This window comes from Phyllostomus discolor, chromosome 2 (assembly GCF_004126475.2).
Source record: "Phyllostomus discolor isolate MPI-MPIP mPhyDis1 chromosome 2, mPhyDis1.pri.v3, whole genome shotgun sequence".
In the NCBI taxonomy this organism is placed as follows: Eukaryota; Metazoa; Chordata; class Mammalia; order Chiroptera; family Phyllostomidae; genus Phyllostomus; species Phyllostomus discolor.
The window spans coordinates 171,116,403-171,122,334 of record NC_040904.2 but is presented as its reverse complement, the minus strand read 5'-3'; positions in this window follow the sequence as shown (position 1 = coordinate 171,122,334).

The window sequence follows — 5,932 nt, the reverse complement described above, 5'->3', positions numbered from 1 at the left end:
GGACTGGTCAGAAAGTTTGGGTTTTTCCGTAAGAAGGCTCCAGTATAGCTTAGTTGTCCTTAACATCATTCAAAACAATTTTGTTACATTGTATTGTGTAGCTGTCATATGTGCATTTAAAAAAACTTACCAAAATGGGTGCATTTTTCTGTAGCCATTTTAATATTGAAGATGGAAGAAAATACGCAACATTTTTGGCATATTCTGCTTTATTATTTCAAGAAAAGGTAAAACGCAACTGAAACACAAACAGATTTGTGCAGTGTGTGGAGAAGATGCTGTGACTGATCAAACGTGTCAAAAGTGGTTTGTGAAGTTTCATGCTGGAGATCTCTTACTGGACGATGCTCCACGGTCAGGTAGACCAGTTGATGTTGATAGCGATCAAATCGAGACATTAATTGAGAACAATCAATGTTATATCACAAGGGAGATAGCCAACGTACTCAAAATATCCAAGTCAATAGTTGGTGAAAATGAAAAAAGTGGCTTTTATTTTATGGAAAAAAAAAGTGGACTTTTTGGTCAACCCAATATGTACTTATGGTGTTCAACATGATGGCTTGTTATATGGATACACTGAAATGGTTACCATAATCAAGCTAATTAAAAAATCCAACACCTCAGAGTCACTTTTTTTCTTTTTGGTGAGAACACAAGATCTATTCATTTAGCAAATTTCAAGTATACAATACAGCACAGGAGGCAAACACCGGGCCAAATCCAGCCCTCCACCTTGGTTTATCCCACCCAGCACCTTGTTTCTACCCAGCAGCAGCACCAAGCTCTCGCTTAACTGTTAAGGGCAGTTATGTTTATACAGTCCTAAAATTACATTCGGCCCTTTCAAGGCAACTGCTAGGCTGATGTGGCCCCCAGTGAAAATGAGTTTGATACCCGTGCAATACAGTGTTATTAACTATAATCACCACGGTGGATATTTGATCCCAAGAATTTACTCATCCTATAACTGAATGTTTATACCTTTTGACCATCCTTTCTCCAAATCCCTGTAAAATGTATATATTCCACTACAAGATAGGAATAGCTTGTTAATCATTCAAATTCAAATCTCAGAAATAGTCAATATGGAGGCAATGGCAGTAAATCTACAAAATTAATGCTGTTTTATTCCTCTGATGAAATTAGGACAAATCATTTTATAAAATGATCTAAAAATTAATAAATGGTTCAGGCAGATATAAAAGCAGTCAGTACATGACAGTCCTTATTTTCAATGAGCTTATCAGGAGGAAGTCTCTTCAGATGGAGATGCTAATTTATAAGTAAATAAGTAAGACAATATCAAGTCGTGAAAAGTGTTAATGAAACATAAAAACTATGTAGAGTGAAAGAGGGATTCCCTTGGCTGAGAAGCTTTAACATCTAAACTTCAAAAGAAGAGCAGGGGGGCTGGTGTAGCTCAGTGGATTGAGCTTGGGTTGTAAACCAAAGGGTCACCAGTTTGATTCCCAGTCAGGGCACATGCCTGGTTGTGGACCAGGTCCCCAGTACGGGGTACTCGAGAGGCAACCACACATTGATGTTTCTCTCTCTCTTTCTCCTCTTCCCCTCTGTCTAAAAGTGAATAAATAAAATTTTTTTTAAGATTTTATTTATTTATTTTTTAGAGAGGGAAAGGAGGGAGAGAGAGAGAGAAACATCAATGTGCGGTTGCTGGGGGCCGTGGCCTGCAACCCAGGCATGTGCCCTGACTGGGAATCGAACCTGCGACACTTTGGTTCGCAGCCCGAGCTCAATCCACTGAACTACGCCAGCCAGGCTAAAAATGAATAAATAAAATCTTAAAAAAAAAAAGGCTACCAGTAAATAGTCTCAAGAATGACTAGAATATACCTGAACTTAGAAAAAAGAAACAAAGACCAAAATGAATCAAGTTTTACTTGTATGTTACTGGTGTTATCGGAGGCCTTTACGTCAGCAGTGAGCCAAGAACAAGACTCTGTCATACTGTTTCTGCTACTGCCCTTGGGAAAGGAATATCGTGGTCCAGATTATGTCAGATAGTTTCCTCCACTGGCTACTTATGCATCAGGGTAGTTTGGTGAAATTTTTGCGAAGGTCATCTGATCTGTTTTCCTCACACTAACTCCATGTCTGTCCAGCAGCTTTTTAATTTTGGTTTCTTATTTCTTGCCTGGATTTGCCTTTTAGAAGATAATGCAGTGTGACAAAAGGGATAAAAGCTATTACAGCTACATATCAGTTTCTATTGCAGAGTATCTTTTTATGATTAATGAAATGACTTTCCAGTTTATACCTTAGTTGTTTGAAAGTTCAGGTAGCATGAATTAAATCAGAGGCTGCTGAAACCCCCAACCATAGACTGTGAGTGACCTTTTCTCCTGATACAGCCATTCCAATAGCCAGATGCTATCTCTACCTCTTTTAAGAATTAGAAAGTAGCTAGTGCTATGGTGGTAATCATTTTACAACATATAAGTGTATCAAATCAACACATTGTACACCTTAAACTGTTGGATACCTTAAACGTAGGCAGTGTTGTATGTCATTATGTCTCAATAAAGCGGGGGGTGGAGGACTAAAAAGTTAAACAGGGACCAACTATATCCTTAGTTCCTCACCCCCTTTATAAAATGTCTAAATAAAGAAAGAACGTTTATTATAAAGAAAAGCATATCCCCATCATATTTTAGAGGAAGACTAGCATCCATCTTTATAGTTGTAACAGAGTTTGACTATCATGAGTTAATAAGTGGCCTTAAAAATTTTGAAATGCTGACCAGTAGCTATTTAAAGAAAAAAAATCATTATCACTTCCATTAGTAGTATTCTTTGGTAAAATATTCTTATGTCAATTCATCAGTTAGTGGGGGGCACATGCTACAGAATTCTCTGTCAGACAGACTCGGAAGCTGTGCCATAAAACATGGGTGGTTTTTTGTTTTTTTTTTTTTTTGGCCAAGAAATGCCAAAAATAACATCTGCCCTTAAATACTCAGGCCTGGCAAGGAGATTTAAAAATTCACCTCTCCATAAAAACAGTGAAAAAGTTGGCCAAATGATCAAAATGTACTTTTCAGAGTTGGAATGTAAGCAAAGGTTTGCAGCAATCCAGAAAACATGCACTCAAGAACAGCAGCGGAGCCCCAGTAAGAACAAGCTGTGCGGCACATTAACTTATCCTCGTGTCTCTCATTCCTTGCTCCCTAGCGCGGTGGTAACCTTGAAAAGTTACAGCCCACATTCTTGGTACCAAAAGGAACAGAACAGAGCTGGAGCTCTGTCAAAGCCTTCTTCTGACAGAAATGTAATTATTTGATCTCTCTGGTGGTTCCCTGGAAGACTCCATTCAAAGGCTTATCTTTACTTGACCTGACTAAAGCTTACCTAGTGCTAAAAGCCTCTCTGTGGAACCATTTGTCAAAAACATTTACTGGCAAATATTTTAATCACAGCTGCCTGAGGTGATAAATAACAGTTGGGGGAAAATAACAGACTAACCAAAAAGCTTAAGAGGAAAAGCTGAGGAACAAGATATACAGTGTGGCTTTGAAAATCTCCAGTATATTCCTGAGAACCTAGAAGCCATGTATATGTGGAAGGCCATACACATGCTCAAAAAATATTAAAAACAAAACAAAACAAAACAAACACCTAAGGCCCTAAACTTTCCCTCTGGCTGATCTTCAGGCTCTGTATAAGAAGTAGACTAAGGCAGAGTCTCAACTGCTGTGGAATGTGTATCTTGACATGTATACAGAGTCTCTTGCAAATACTGGGAGATTAATTGGTTACAGATGTTTAAGGAAATCTGTCTCTTCATTAGCTGATGATGAAGCTGGGTAGAGACTTCAGTGGCCACACAACATAAAGAATACAGACTTTACAGAATTAGTTTACTTAAGTCACTAAAGGAACAGGAACTAAAATAATTAGCAACCACAGCAAACCTTAGGGAGGGGGCTGAATTAATTTTCAGAGTTGCCACATTAAATGCTGTTTTCAACAAAAATACACTAGACATGCAAAGTAATAACAAAATACGGCCTATACCCAGGACAAAATTCAATAGAAACTAACTGGGGAGAAAGCCCAGATGTTGTACTTACTAGACAGACCTTAAAACAGTATTTTAGCCCTGCTTGCTGTGGCTCAGTGGACTGAGTGTTGGCCTGTGAACCAAAAGGTCACTGGTTCAACTCCCAGTCAGGGCACATGCCTGGGTTGCAGGCTAGGTCCCCAGTAAGGGGCATGTGAGAGGCAACCACACATTGATGGTTCTCTCCCTCCCTTCCCTTCTGTCTAAAAATAAACAGCAATTTTAAACATGCTCAAAGAGTTAAAGGAAATCACTTCTAAAGAACTAAAGGAGAGTATGAGAACAATATCTTACCAAAATGGGGAATATCCATAAAGAGATGTAAGTTATAAAAAAGAACCAAATTGAAATCATCCTAAAGTTGGAAAGTACAGTAACAGGAAGGAAGAATTCACTAGAGGGGATCACCAGTAGATCTGAGAAGACAAGCTAAAAGAATAAACAAGGTTGAAGATAAATCAATCAAGAAACAGAAAGAAAAAAGAATGAAGAAAAATAAGCAGGTCCTCGGAGACATGTGGGACACCTTCAAGATTACCAACAATGTATAATGGAAATCCCAGAAAGAAAGAGGCAAGAAAGTGCTAGAAAGAGTATTTGAAGAATGGCCCAACACTTCCCAAATTTGATGAAAAATGTTAACCCGTCCTAGAAAAATGTCAACATCCTAGAAAGTTAACAACTGCTAGCAGGGTCAACTCAAAGACATCCACTCCTAGACACATCATAAAGCCTAGACACATCATAAAGAGGCTGAGCAGGTATAAGGGATCCTCAATAAGATTAACAGCTGATTTTTCATCAGATGCCACGGAGGTCAGAGCAATAGGGTATTATATTGAAAGTGCTAAAAGAAAAAGAATGTCAACCAGCAATTCTAACAAGGCTGTTCTTCAAAACTGAAGGGAAAAATGACAGAAGTGACAGATACATAAAAGTTGAGAGAATTTCTCAGAAGAAAATATGCCATATGAGAAAAGAAGGAATCCTTCAGGCTGAAATGAAAGGCCCAGGGGGTCACTCAAGTATACAGGAAGAAGTAAAAAGTCTACAGGAACCAATAAAGGCAACTACATAGCTAAATATAAAAGACATCATATATTTTTTTGGTTTTCACTGTTTTTTGTTCTATCTTGTTTTAAAAATATTTATAAATCTATTTTTAAAATCTGTGTTGGCAGGCACACACGGTGCAGAGATGTGATCTGTATGGCGATCGTGGTACACAGGAGGGGCAGCGGCCAGACCTGCCCAGGAACGATGTCCCTGCTCACTACTGAAACTAAGCTGGCACCGCTCCATACTAGATTCTTATAAATTAAGATGTTCATTGTAATTCCCAGGGTACCACTAAGAAAATTACCCTAACAATATGGTGAAATCAATGACAGGAAATTAAAATATCACACAAGACTATCTATTGAACACAAAAGGATGCAGTAATGGAAATGATGAACAAAAATGGCATAATACATATAGAAAACAGCAAAATGACAGATGTAAATCCTACCTTCTCAGTAATTACATTAATGTAAGTGGACTAAATTCTCCAATTAAACAGCAGAAATTGGAAAATGGATTGAAAATATATATAATCCAACTACATTCTGTCTACAAGAGAGATACTTTAGATTCGAAGATGCAAATACCAGTCGGTTGACAGTAAGTGGGTAGAAAAAGATACACCATGCAAACAGTAACCAGAAGAGAGCTGGACAGCTGACTATAGACAGTGAAAACGTTATTGTTTTAAACCACTATATTTGGGGGTACCATGTCATGCATTAGTATGATAGTGCATAACTGATTCAGCCATTTAGCCAGCAAGTGGCAGAGTCACACACATGT